This window comes from Podarcis bocagei (genome assembly GCF_964188305.1).
Source record: "Podarcis bocagei genome assembly, chromosome: 3".
In the NCBI taxonomy this organism is placed as follows: Eukaryota; Metazoa; Chordata; class Lepidosauria; order Squamata; family Lacertidae; genus Podarcis; species Podarcis bocagei.
In genome coordinates this window covers 69,314,672-69,329,678 of record NC_138127.1, presented here as the reverse complement: position 1 = coordinate 69,329,678, position 15,007 = coordinate 69,314,672, and the positions used below count along the sequence as shown (strand labels likewise).

Sequence of the window (15,007 nt, the reverse complement as noted above, 5' to 3'; positions counted from 1 at the left end):
GCAGTACAAGTGTGTGTATACAAGTGTCTGCTCAAAAGCAAGTCCACCGCATTGAGTAGGACTTAAGCTGTATGTATAGTATGTCTCAGTGGGCAAAATGGCCTTCATTGGCGTGCATAGCAGCAGACTACAAAAATAAATTTAAAAAATGAAAGACCATTGTTGACAACATAAGGTGGCATTTAGCTAGACCTATTGAAAGTAATAGACCTAACTTAACTATGTTCATTAGTTTCAGTGGGGATACTCTGAGTAAAACTTAGTTGGACACCACCCAATGAGTCCATTTTCAGAGCAGTAATTTGTCCACCCAACCAGTAAGATTCAAAATGTTCATTATCTATAAACCAGAAGTACTCAGCAGTTATAGTTACAGGGCAACCCTATGCCTGTTTACTAAGAAGAAAGTCCCACTGACTTCAGGTACAGTAAATGTTTACAGTGGCACCTCGGGTTACAGATGCTTCAGGTTACAGACGCTTCAGGTTACAGACTCCACTAACCCAGAAATAGTACCTCAGGTTAAGAACTTTTCTTCAGGATGAGAACAGAAACCATGTGGCAGCAGCAGGAGGCCCCATTAGCTAAAGTGGTACCTCAGGTTAAGAACAGTTTCAGGTTAAGAACGGACCTCTGGAACAAATTAAGTTCTTAACCAGAGGTACTACTGTATAAGGAATGCAGCCCTAATCTCATTGCAGTCAAGAAAACTTTAAGGACTCTTATCAAGGTCACACATCAATTCAGCATGAAGAGTGTATTCCAGAAATATTGATATTGGTTTATGATGGCAGTCCTTCTCAAAAGGCCCATGGCCTGCTTAGGCACCAGCTAGTATTGAAGATGAAACTAAGGAGACATTGATCTTTCCACCCATTTTTAAGATTTTAAAAGACCTGTGGTGTCTTCATAAGCTGAGGAATTGATTTCCCTACTATTTTCATGAGACATGCAGGAAGATGGAGCCATTAGCTTTGCGCATTAGAAGGGGAGTTCAATCAATATAACGGGGTGATATGAGTGGAAAGAGGAGACTTCCTAGTGAGAAAGACAATGCTGGTTTAAGAAAGGGATTGCCTGTAAAAGAGCTGAGAAATTGTTTTCAATTCTTAAATGGGAGTGAATGTTTGCCTAAGTCTCTGATAACCATCGAACCATAATAAACTCGAAAGATAGACTCCATACAGTTGCTAAGACACAGTCAGGTTTATTATGTTTAATGCTTCCATTTCATGTCTCTCTCTAGTTTTTCAAGTAATAAGCGTTACTTTCCATTTATTTCACATGCAGTTACTAAAGCAACGCCAGCAAACTGCCTTTGTTAAAAAAATTAGAAATATGGGAAAGAAACACTGTATTTTAAACAGAGATTGAACTTCAGGCCTTTAGGCCTGGCCTTTCGTAGAACCAGAAAAGTGCTAATGAACTGGGCATTGACAACTGGCACATCTGGCAAGCTGAAAAATGGAGCAGTGGCCTGCATATAGAAAGAATGACACTGGGTTTCAAGCTGCATTACGTCCTTTACTGTGCCCACAATTCTCTCTTCCTTTGACAAACATCGGTACTTTCCTGTGCTTCTATAAATATGAGTTTTAGAAATGTGTATGTTTTTTGCAACTGCTGAGATCTGCAGCTGCAGGTAATTATTAAACGCAATCCCTTCCCACTTAATTTATATGTCCTTAATCGGGCCATATGTTTCATTGAATCAACTCCTAGAGAACATATCTATAATAATAAAAGGGTAATGACTCCTACTTCACTGGAAAAGAAGGGAGGGAGATTATTTATCTCTATCTATAGATGTTAAGAACATGTGTGTGTGTGAGAGAGAGAGAGTGTGGGGGGAATTGAATTATTGCTTGTAACCGCTGCCTCAAACGTGTTTCTTTCACATTATTCTCTAAAGCATTGGTTCCCAATTAGCTAAGTACTATGTACTTTCAAAAGCCAAGACATGGACCCCCTACTTTTGAGAATATTTATAGCTCTATGGTAGTATTTGTTATCCAAATGGTGCAGGTAGTCTGCGTAACACCAACTGGGAACTACTGCTCTAAACCAATGACAGTACTTAAAGCTTAAAACTGACTGGACATTTTTGTGGCAATGTGAAGCGATCCCTAGCCCTTTCTGCTTGTATGTGCCCATAACATTACACACAAGGTTACACAGCTAAGCTGTGGCTCCACGGCTGCCCTACTGGTTAAATCTAGGATTGCTACCTCTCTCTCTCTCTCTCTCTCTCTCTCTCTCTCTCTCTCTCTCTCTCTGTGTGTGTGTGTGTGTGTGTGTGTGGTAGGCCTCTTGTGCTACTACCCTGGCCTATGAAAAATGAGTTGGGAACTATAAATAAGTAGGTTAAGTGCCTTGCAGCAAGGCAACAATCCAACATAGAGTTAAGCATTATGTACCCCATTGAAACCAAAGGTGTTAAAAGTCTATCTAATTCTGTCTTGGAATATGGCAAGTGCCCACAACAAACCCAAAGCTAGATATGTTGTGGTGTGTTCAGAGAGCCTAGGCTAAGCTGTGGGTCTATCCAGCGTCTATGTGGAACAGCAAAAGCCCGACTGTAAGAAGTCTGTTATGGTTAATCCTTTGTACTAGGAAGCGGAGACCCTCAGGCCCCTCTTTGGTCCATAATCCCTCACCAAGCTACACCAGTCTGCCCTATACCCTCACTGAGTGCTTTTGACTGGCTGGAAGGTGTCCCTGACCTGTTGCTTGCCTGTGTAGAATATTGCTTGCCTGTTTTGCCTTAACTGCGGAAAAAAGAGCTAGAGATGTCCTTAAAGATATCCGAAAGTTCAAGGTAAAAACCTGGAACAGTCCATGAAACACTCATCAACAAGTGCAATCTAGAACATTGTTAAATGCTAAAGCCCTATTGTCAAAGGGAGTTAGACATCCGTACCATCTCCAGCAACCTGTCCAATGGATTATGTGATTCACCACCACTAGTGATTTGGGTAAGGGGCACAGTTGCTTAAACAAAAGTTCTATGGCTAATAATGTAAATAATGGGGATTTATGGGACACGAGGGTGTTCCATCAATCAGAGTAATAGCATGTTGCACCACACTCTGCAGGCAAGCCCTTTCAAATGAAAATACACTCAGCAGGGTTTTGTTTGATAAGGGTCATAAATATAGGAATGCTGTTATCTTAAAACTTTATAGAAACATTTCCTGTGCTAAAAAAATAACAATGCATGTGTCCAATGGAATAAAATTATTCTCAATTCTCTGTTTTCATAAGATGTAGGGAATTTCAAAACCTTGTTGTATTTGGGTATTTGTGGGGGGGGGGCAATGCTGAATCTTCGTTCATTTTAAATCCTTTAAACAACTTGAAGTATGTACTGCGTTTCAAAAATTAACTCTCCAAAAGTCATGGATGTCAAATTAAAGATCAAGGTTAATGTCAGATTTTGCCATTTCTGCCAAAGTCAGAAGGGCCTGGAGAAAAAGAAATGATTAACTGGATCTGCAGTGTTAACACTCTCAGAAGTATCCCCTGAATAAAGTCCTTGAAACTCTAAGAAAACCATTGAAAATTAATTGCCTCATTCTTTTTAGTTTGGTATAAAATGTGGATTCATGAAACACTATCCAGACATGCCTTTCCCTTGTCTCCCACCAGAGAATGATGCCTAACAGTGATAGGTATATTTGAAAAATGAAATAGCTTCTAGCAAATTAGCCCTTGACCTAGCAAAAGTTCATATGAGTGCCTCCATACTCTACTAAAAGAACATTAGGTCATCCTTATCTAATGTGGAAAAATGAGAGCAGGGGGAAGCTAGAGCTGGGGGTTTTCTTCCCAGTTTTTTACCCTTCTGTGGTTTTATCCACACCCAAACAAAAACACACAGGTCTATGTGACACACACAATAGCGTGCCACAGATACATGTTGATTATTAACCGCAAAAATTATTTACCACTATTTACCATGTGGATCGAGAACTCCCAGAAGTGCAAGCTGGATTTAGAAGAGGCAGAGGAACCAGAGACCAAATTGCAAACATGCGCTGGATTATGGAGAAAGCTAGAGAGTTCCAGAAAGACATCTACTTCTGCTTCATTAACTATGCAAAAGCCTTTGACTGTGTCGACCACAGCAAACTATGGCAAGTTCTTAAAGAAATGGGAGTGCCTGATCACATCATCTGTCTCCTGAGAAATCTCTATGTGGGACAAGAAGCTACAGTTAGAACTGGATATGGAACAACTGATTGGTTCAAAATTGGGAAAGGAGTATGACAAGGCTGTATATTGTCTCCCTGCTTATTTAACTTATATGCAGAATTCATCATGCGAAAGGCTGGGCTGGATGAATCCCAAACCGGAATTAAGATTGCCGGAAGAAGTATCAACAACCTCAGATATGCAGATGACACAACCTTGAGGGCAGAAAGTGAGGAGGAAATAAAGAACCTTTTATTGAGGGTGAAAGAGGAGAGTGCAAAATATGGTCTGAAGCTCAACATCAAAAAAACGAAGATCATGGCCACTGGTCCCATCACCTCCTGGCAAATAGAAGGGGAAGAAATGGAGGCAGTAAGAGATTTTACTTTCTTGGGCTCCATGATCACTGCAGATGGTGACAGCAGTCACAAAATTAAAAGAGGCCTGCTTCTTGGGAGAAAAGCAATGACAAACCTAGACAGCATCTTAAAAAGTAGAGACATCACCTTGCCAACAAAGGTCCGTATAGTAAAAGCTATGGTTTTCCCAGTAGTGATGTATGGAAGTGAGAGCTGGACCATAAAGAAGGCTGATCGCTGAAGAATTGATGCTTTTGAATTATGGTGCTGGAGGAGACTCTTGAGAGTCCCATGGACTGCAAGAAGATCAAACGTATCCATTCTTAAGGAAATCAGCCCTGAGTGCTCACTGGAAGGACAGATCGTGAAGCTGAGGCTCCAATACTTTGGCCACCTCATGAGAAGAGAAGACTCCCTGGAAAAGACCCTGATGTTGGGAAAGAAGGAGGGCACAAGGAGAAGGGGACGACAGAGGATGAGATGGTTGGATGGTGTTCTTGAAGCTACCAGCATGAGTTTGATCAAACTGCGGGAGGCAGTGGAAGACAGAAGTACCTGGCATGCTCTGGTCCATGGGGTCACGTAGAGTCGGACACGACTAAACGACTAAACAACAACAACCACCACCATGTCCTAGTAAGAATAGAATGTAATTATATAGGGCTTGTCATTTACTAAAGGTAAAACAATACATATTTCTAACTCGTGTGTTAGCCCATGTGTTAGCCTAGTACAGTCCTGTTTCTAGCATTTGTTAAGCCTCAGACTTCTGTATACAAAACGTGGAGGTATGTGAACTTGTGCTCTTCATGCTATGCCTAATTTCCTGTGATATGGAACTGTCACAAGTCACTTTGACAGCCTGGAGCCTGACCTCAAATAGCGCATAATGAAAGGGTACTCAGCTCAGAAGCTTACATTACTACATAGCTAGAGAACCTATCATTTAAGCATTCAGAGATGTTAGCCAGCATCCACTTGGCACATCTCTGCCTAATATACTGTAATAATGAAGAATAATCCAGCCCTTCTACATGAAAGAAAATGGACTGGTGAGCAAATTGCTGGGCTTTGTCTGCAAAGCATCCCTGGAAGGGGCTTAAATTTAACTGAAATCACCAAGCATGTGCTCTCAAATGCTGCTCTCACTAGCAACAAACACCTCTGGGATTAAATGCTTTGTGCAGTCTGGAAGCCACTATATGACTAAAGCCAGATAGAGGATGCTATCCTATGCAAACTTACTTGGGAGCAAGTTCCATTGAACGTAAGAGGACTCAACTTCAGTGTGAACATGTGTAGGACTGGCTGCATAGGGCAAGCTTTATGATTCTTTCAGTAAACAAGATGTGTAGTTTATAGGCAATTCATGCTGCTTTTTAGTTGTGCTTCTAGATGCTGAGCCCATTGTGCAAAAAATTGTGCCATGTGTAGAACTCAGCACAAACCAGCCTCATGAAAACTGTTTAAAACAACAACAGTGGCTCATTCCACATGAGTCCATTGTACACAGGCCACATTGCAAGCTTGGGATATGGCTACAGAGCAGCTGAAAGTCACCACCCATTGAATAGAAACCGAAGTTGCCATGAATTAAGTAGTTTGTGAGAACTGTCCACAAACGTGAGCAGTTGCATGGCTATACAGTGGTACCTCGGGTTACATATGCTTCAGGTTACATACACTTCAGGTTACAGACTCTGCTAACCCAGAAATAGTACCTTGGGTTAAGAACTTTGCTTCAGGATGAGAACAGAAATTGTGCTCCGGCGGCATGGCAGCAGCATGAGGCCCCGTTAGCTAAAGTGGTGCTTCAGGTTAAGAACAGTTTCAGGTTAAGAACGGACCTCCAGAACGAATTAAGTACTTAACCCAAGGTACCACTGTACTGTACAATGGTCCTTCCTCCATGAGATGAAATCCAGGGCTGAATTAAATGTAATGTGGGGAGAAACATGATGATCATCCACAGTTTTCCCTTTTTTTAAAAAAGCAGCTATAGAGCACCTGAACTAGATAGGGTGCTGGCTGGAGGTGTCTATCTGCCCAGTCATGCCAGATAGTCTCCTCCAGCTTCTGCCTGTGGACTGATACTAATGTTGCTCCATTGGTGCAGAGCTCTCTGTTCTGCCTACCAAATGGGTGAGTAGAAGTGTTTCCTGTGGGCAGCAGCTAGCAGAAAATTCTGAAATGGGGCATTCATGTGACAGCACCAGGCCTGATTTGGGCTCAATTGCTGTGCATGCTGCAGGTTGTTCCTGAGTCACTCCCCTCTACTTTCCACCCTGGCTTGTATGCACAAAAAGGTGACAGATTTGGCAGTGGCCCTGTGGTTCTGTTAAGCCCTACTGGGCAGTGGCCAGATTTGGGATTGTACCCTGGCCTCTTGATAAAGAATACAAAAGAGCCAATGTGCATGTCAGATTTTACTCATGATGGCAAAATCCTTATGAATGCATTTTTGGGTGCTTTAGTAGCTGTGTGAACTACCCTTTCTATGGTCAAACTTCCCATTCACTTCCTGTGGCTGTCGGTGCCTCTGTGAAAGATTTGCTCGTCTCACAAAAAGATGGAGTAAACCATATTATTGGTATGTAATGATTTTCACAAGAAAGCTAATTTGCCACTGATTGCAACTGTTAAAATAGCCAGCGAGGAATACTGAATGACGATGTTAATATTGCAGCTTTAATATCAACCAACTGCCTATTCTTCAATATTTCTAATTACTATTCAACAGGAGAGCATTTTAGTATTTACAAAAAGTAATAAACTGCAGCTTAATCTTGTGTGTTCATTACTTGTTGAAAGAAAGTCAATGGCATACAGCAGAGAATAGATCTATATTTGGTATAGAATAATAGAATCATAGAGTTGGAAGAGACCACAAGGGCCATTGAGTCCAACCCCCTGCCAAGCAGGAAACACCATCAGAGCACTCCTGACATATGGTTGTCAAGCCTCTGCTTAAAGACCTCCAAAGTAGGAGACTCCACCACACTCCTTGGCAGCAAATTCCACTGTCGAACAGCTCTTACTGTCAGGAAGTTCTTCCTAATGTTTAGGTGGAATCTTCTTTCTTGTAGTTTGGATCCATTGCTCCGTGTCCGCTTCTCTGGAGCAGCAGAAAACAACCTTTCTCCCTCCTCTATGTGACATCCTTTTATATATTTGAACATGGCTATCATATCACCCCTTAACCTCCTCTTCTCCAGGCTAAACATGCCCAGCTCCCTTAGCCGTTCCTCATAAGGCATCGTTTCCAGGCCTTTGACCATTTTGGTTGCCCTCCTCTGGACACGTTCCAGTTTGTCAGTGTCCTTCTTGAATTGTGGTGCCCAGAACTGGACACAGTACTCCAGGTGAGGTCTGACCAGAGCAGAATACAGTGGCACTATTACTTCCCTTGATCTAGATGCTATACTCCTATTGATGCAGCCCAGAATTGCATTGGCTTTTTTAGCTGCCACGTCACACTGTTGGCTCATGTCAAGTTTATGGTCAACCAAGACTCCTAGATCCTTTTCACATGTACTGCTCTCAAGCCAGGTGTCCCCCATCTTGTATTTGTGCCTCTCATTTTTTTTGCCCAAGTGCAATACTTTACATTTCTCCCTGTTAAAATTCATCTTGTTGGTTTTTGCCCAGTTCTCTAATCTGTCAAGGTCGTTTTGAAGTGTGATCCTGTCCTCTGGGGTGTTAGCCACCCCTCCCAGTTTGGTGTCATCTCCAAATTTGATAAGGATGCCCTTGAGTCCATCATCCAAGTCGTTGATAAAGATGTTGAATAAGACCGGGCCCAAGACAGAACCCTGTGGCACCCCACTAGTCACTCTTCTCCAGGATGAAGAGGAACCATTGATGAGCACCCTTTGGGTTCGGTCAGTCAGCCAGTTACAAATCCACTGAGTGGTAGCATAGTCAAGACCGCATTTTACCAGCTTCTTTACAAGAATATCATGGGGCACCTTGTCAAATGCCTTGCTGAAATCAAGGTAGGCTACATCCACTGCGTTCCCTTCATCTACCAGGCTTGTAATTCTGTCAAAAAACGAGATCAGGTTAGTCTGACATGACTTATTTTTCAGAAATCCATGCTGACTATTGGTGATCACAGCATTCCTTTCTAGGTGCTCACAGACTGTTTGCTTAATGATCTGCTCCAGAATCTTCCCTGGTATTGATGTCAGACTGACTGGGCGATAATTATTTGGGTCCTCTCTTTTCCCCTTTTTGAAAATAGGGACAACATTTGCCCTCCTCCAGTCTGCCGGGACTTCGCCTGTTCTCCAGGAATTCTCAAAGATGACTGCCAGTGGTTCTGAGATCACATCTGCCAGTTCTTTTAATACTCTTGGATGCAGTTCATCTGGCCCTGGAGACTTGAATACATCTAAACTAGCCAAGTATTCTTGTACTATCTCCTTAGTTATTCTGGGCTGTGTTTCCTTTGCTGAATCAAATGCATTCTCAGTGCATTTATAATCTGGTGTATTACTATTTACATTTTTTCCTCTTATATATAATCCTTTATTCTCGCAGTACTGTGAGGTAAATTAGACTGAAATATAACAACTGTCCCTGATAATCCAGTAAGATGTTTGGTTTACTGGATTTGAATCCATTTCTCACTGGTGTAAATCCAACACTCTTAACTGCGGTGTTCCTTAATTAATAATAAGCAGGCCAGAGAAGTTGAACAAGAAATAGATTTATTAAAGAACTATGTACAACAGGTCTTCTCTCCTTTAGCTGCTTTCTCTCTCTAGCTTCTAACCTTGCCTCCTGCTTGGGTCTAATCTCTTAAACTAGATGTGGGAGGTGCTCTTAAAGTTTAAGATGGAATTCTAAACACTGCGCTACTACAATTGTTACATCAGTGCAAGCATTTCAGCTTACCTGATGGAATAATCTACCCTCTCGTCCCCTGCATCATATTCTGGGGGTTCTCCTCAACCCCCAACAGCCAATTTGAGGGGAGATACAGGGGCATGTAGGCAGGATAAAGAGCAAGTCGCATTACACTAGGGGGACTTGTTGCACTGGCTCCCGCACTGGGTTGAGAATGCAATTAGAAGAAATATATCCTATGTTGAAAATATCCAGGAAAATGTCATCCTTTGGAAGTGAAAATCTGGCCAGTGATTGATGGGCAGCAGCACAGTAATGTGTGTGGTGGGAGAGGGGAGAAAATATCCATGCTACTTTAGTATAGGTTTTGCTAGTCACAAGAACTTAAGTCAATGGATATCTGGCTCTTAAGTGCTCTTCCACATTTTTATTTCTTAATTGCGCATTCATCCTGATTCGTTTGCAGGAAAATTGGACAACACTGGCTATTTCACAAGTATTCATTTTGATTTGTTTGCAGGTAGGTTAGAAGACATTGTATAAATTGCAAGTGTTATCCCTCACTTTCCAGTTAATTCCCCATGACTTTCCTTGCTGCAACTTCCTATGGAAGTGAAAATCTGGCCAGTGATTGATGGCCAGTCCAACTTTTTGCAGCCACAGGAAGTGGGCTTGTTAGGCAAGACGACCACCAATCAACTATAATTGCACAACCTGGATTTGCTTGTACATGGTTGAACCCCACCCCAAAACAGCAACAGTGTGGAAGCGCCCTAAAATAGTATATGACATACAGTGAGCCATTGAATGAAACAAGATGCTGGAGGAGATAGACCTCTCATCTCATCCAACAGGAGTCTTCCTACATTAGGCTGGGAAAAACAGAGGCAATAAATTTTCACCTGAGAGCTGGAAGGATTGTGGGCCTCCCACTTTATCACTGTATTTTGGAAAGCCTTGGTCTGGGTTCCCAGTAGAAATTGCTAGTAAGCGGTAGAGCAGATGCAACTGATTTTACTGTCTCTGAGAGCATGCATTGTCAGAGGAGTCTTTAAAGAACTGACACCTGCATGTAACACTGACAAGTGTCTAATCCCATTGCCAGCTGCTTCCTATGACTGGCAGCGGAATATGCAGTGGTGATATTTCTTCCCTGCCTATGGCCTGCCAGAAAGAATTGGTCAAGGGGATGATCTTACACAGAGGAACCAAAAAAGTACAACGCAAGGAATACTTTGCAGAAAGTCAATATAAAGTGCACATCTGTGCAAGATTACTTAGCAGGCCTAAGGCACTCAAATCCATACTCTGGCGTCAGCGCTGGGCATTTTAGTTGACAAGCCTTGCAATTTTCCAGACTCTTCTACCTTATAGCTGCTCATTAATTACCTTCATTTGTCAGCTGGCAGTGCAAACAGGGTACAAATGTTTAGTCTGCATCTTGGGTTAATATCTGGGAGCAGCAGCAGTGGATGGAAGGCTTCCAGAACTCTGCTACATAACTGCCTTCTGCTCAGATTGCTTAGCTCTGAAACCAAGCAGCCACCTCAACATGTTTTCCCTTCTTAATAATGTGCCAGCTGAACTTTCTTTGAAGTTGTTGCAATAGCATTCCTGTTGGCATTCATAAATAATATTTTAGAAAAACCACACCGCCCCAACACTTTTATTACTAATGGAGTTTGTTTTGTTCACAAAGTCATTCTAGCACTCAGTTTGGGAGCAGTGTTGTGAGCTGGAGAGAGAGCGCTTCTTGGCAGATGAATATTCAAGGCCTCTTCCCAGTTCCACCTGAATTGCCAGTAGCAGTAGGGGAAGGCAGATTCTCTCTCCCCCTCCCCCAACTGCTTATTTGTAGCTGTTACACACACATGCCTTTCCTGCCCTTCTTGGAAGGAATTCAGACTGAATCCAGTATTCATCCTCATAACCCTGTGAGGCATGCTAAGCGGAGCAACAGTAACCTATGCATGGTCACCAGAGAGATACTTCACACCGTATGAGACAACTGGGTTCCACCAGCTGTTCCCATGCCAAACACATTTGTCCCTAAATATGATTACAAGCATGCTGTGCATCACAACCAGTTGTGGCTCTCCAGTGTCCTTTCCTGCCTTGCCCCTTGCCAAAAGTTTAGAGTTAGGCCTCCCTGTCACCCTTGTTTGTTTACATACAGTGGTACCTCGGTTTAAGAACAGTCCGGTTTAAGAAGATTTGGTTTACAAACTCTGCAAACTGGAAACAGTGTCTTGGTTTGAGAACTTTACCTTGGTCTAATAATGGAATCTGAATGGTAGAAGGGAACCAGAGACGGGAGGCCTCATTAGGGAAAGCGCACCTCTTTTTAAGAACAGTTTTGGTTTAAGAACGGACTTCCGGAATGGATTAAGTTCATAAACCAAGGTACCATTGTACTATGGAAAATGTCAGGTAAAGTGGGAGCAGAATTAGCTGGTGCTAGATACAATTCCATGATAAAGATCTAGGTAGGAAATAAGTGAAACCAAACTAGATTTCTCTCATTATTTTGACTCTCAGACCCTTTGCTTGAAGGTACTCTCTGAAATTAGTACACTGCTTAAACATTTTCTCCCTTTCCCCCTGATCTTCCAAAGTTTAATTAGGAATACTGATCACATTTAAATCAATGCATCCTGGAATGGGAACTTCCTCATCTTTCATCTTGATCAGAACAAATACCCAGAATAACTCATGTCAGTGAAAAACAATAATAGTTACATATGTTAAATGTAATGGGAGCACTTTCCATAATTAATTCACTAGTTAAGAATGGCCTATTTCACTCTAACTCAAATTGGGACAGACAAAGGTTCGGCTCCATTTTCTCTGCAGTTCCTTACAATGAAAGTTTGCTTTCCCTCATTTCTTTGTCTAATATGAATAATGGTCTACAAGAGATGGCCTATTTGTGGAACTCTATATTCCATAAACCTGGGAGGAAAGTGCTGAAAATCTATTATACTGTCACTCAGCACTATCACTAATGAATTCTGGCTCGTTCCCACTTCATTACTCAACTTAGAGTGAATGAAGGTGTTTTTTAATTATTCAGTAATCTCTGCCCCGTTTTAAACAATGTACTATTGGCATATTAGGCAGCCCAATCCTACAGCCTGGTACGAAAGGATACATAAGAATGAGCAAAAGGCGTCCTTCCTCAATGGCTCAAACAGGGTCAAATTCAGCAACCTGGCCTAGGAGAACCCCTCAGTTGTTCACAACTGAGAGAAAAAAACGAAACCCTGTATTATCATTAGAAGGGGGAGAAATTTGTCAATTTATTTTCTCTTAATTTCTCATTTTTCTAAGCTTAAAACCAGTTATCCACATTTCCACATTAAAAAAAAATCTTATGAAAATTCATCTGCATTTCCCTGTGGATTTCTCTTAATGTAACACATTTGTATACAGGCAACTCCCAATTTACGCAGGCCTGACGTTCCGAGGCATCGCATGGTGTCAGCGAAATTGCATCATTTGAAATACCATTAGAAAAAGCTTGCAAATAATCTTTAAACCTCTGGAAACCCTTTTAAAAAGCCCAGCAGCACTTACCAATCACCAAACTCCGCCATAACCACTCCCTCCAAAACTCCCTGCTCAAATTCAACTCTCCACAGGCCTCAATGGTCAGTGCAAGGGCTCCTGGGATTGCATTTGCAAAGGCTCCTGGGATTGCTAGGTGCTGTTTTCGTGCTGGTTTTGCTCTTTCTGGGCTCTTTTAGGGCTGTTTCAAAAGTAACTTCTAGCTTCTGCATGGTTGCATGTTGATTGGTCCTTTCCTGTATGCAGTTCTGCCTAATATACACATTTGTGCAAACCAATCTCCCCTTATGGAATACATTAGGGTTCCCATACAACTGGTATTTCACGGTAGCAGTGTCTGTGCAGAAATTGGTAAAATGTGACTTTCTCCATGCCCACACCCAAAAAAAGGTCAACAGCTTTCCTGTCTGGATTTTCGTGGTTTGAAAAATGGCAACCCTAATTTAGCAAGCCGTTTAACTTACTATTAATTTCAGAATCTGCATTGTGAAGCAATGCATCATCGCAACATACTAACCTCACACAGGGAGTTAAGGGAGGTTTGTGAAGACCTTAAAGCTTATCTGTTCCACGTGCCAGTTTAATGTCTCTTGATCAGAAAGGAAAGATCGCCCAACAGCAAGCACTGCTAGCTTGGCTTAACCAGGCAGTAAATTTCATGGTGGTCTTGAGGCACCTGTTCACACTTAATTGAATTGCCCTTAATTTGACCTTCCCCTGACATCTGTTTTTGTGTAACAGCCAAGTAAAGTATGACACAGTTTCAAATAGACCAGTGTCTGGCACCTGTTATTTTATTATTTATCACTGAGATTGTGTCAGCGTTCACTTCCATGTGCTCACTGCTGTCCAAACATGGAAAGATAATCTGCTCTTTCCCCCAAAATATCTTTTTAAAAAGCTGAAATATAAATATATTGGAGTGCCTAGCAATAGTTTAAGAAAATAGTCACTTTCTCCAAGCTCAACACATTCACCCCATCTGAAGGGATTTAAAACCAAAAATATACGTGAACAGGATCACTGGCTAAGATCTTTACCTACAGGAAAAGGACTGCCTGCACACACACTCACACACAGCTTCAGCAGTTTCTCTGTTTCTTGTCTTGCAAAATAGATTCAGGAATATTGCTGGAATAGGAAAAAGCAGAATCAAATAAAGTATCCAAAGCTTTATTAGGATAACTGCTGAAGCAGAGCAAGAGACTGACATGAAGGCAAGACAAGGAGCTAAGCTGTAGTAACTACAGGTGGGGCAATAGTGACCTTTCAGCTGTCAGACTTTAACTGCAAACCTTCTAAATAGCTGTGGCAAGTTAACTTTTTCTTTACACGTGGAGAACCAGCCCTTATTTGTGTGCCCAGGCAGAGACCCCTCAACCCCAGGCAACACCCGAGTGGAATAATGAATCGTGACATGGTATGGGATTAAAATTGGCCACAACTTTATTAAACCAAGGAAGACCTTGGCTTAGGCATTGGATGTTTATCCCTCCCAGTCCCTGGCTGGGGATCTGGGGCACATCAGGGTTAACCAATCTGTCTGGGGATTGGGCTGGCTCTGGAAGATGTATATTTAAGCAGAGAGCCCACCCCCCATTTCACCGAAACACAGGAGACTGCACTGACAACCTATCGGCGTATGGCCAATGACTCCCCTCAAAACAACCCCTTTAACGGGGAACCTGTGTCACCACTTCACACACACCCATTTAGGGAAGATAGACTAAAGGATTCTGCCCAAGGCCTAAAACCGCCAAAGTTGTGACATTTTGCTACGGGGAAGGCGAAACCTGCCAATGCAGGGGAAATTTCTTCCCGGTCCTTTAACAGCAACCATCGTAAGACCGTAGCAGCGCCTGCATGCCTGTAAAGAAGAAGTTAACCTGCAATAAAAGGCCTAAACTAAGGGAGGGGAGGGCAGGTGCAACTCTGGAGCCGACTGAGAGCTCCCAGGTAGACTCCACCCCCTTTTATGCTTAAAGAGCAGACCCTACCCTTACCTGGTCCGCTCCCCTGGCTCCGCCTCCCCTGTC

The 15,007-nt window shown here is 42.4% G+C and overlaps 1 long non-coding RNA gene across 1 annotated transcript in view; it reads right to left on the bottom strand.

The window, feature by feature from the left end:
- The window catches only part of LOC308583821, a 57,986-nt gene extending 44,919 nt beyond the window's left edge, over window positions 1-13,067 (bottom strand). The window contains exon 1 of the long non-coding RNA XR_014006426.1: window positions 12,981-13,067. This is a non-coding gene — a long non-coding RNA (uncharacterized lncRNA). The remainder of the gene's footprint in view (window positions 1-12,980) is intronic.
- Window positions 13,068-15,007: the final 1,940 nt, after the last annotated feature.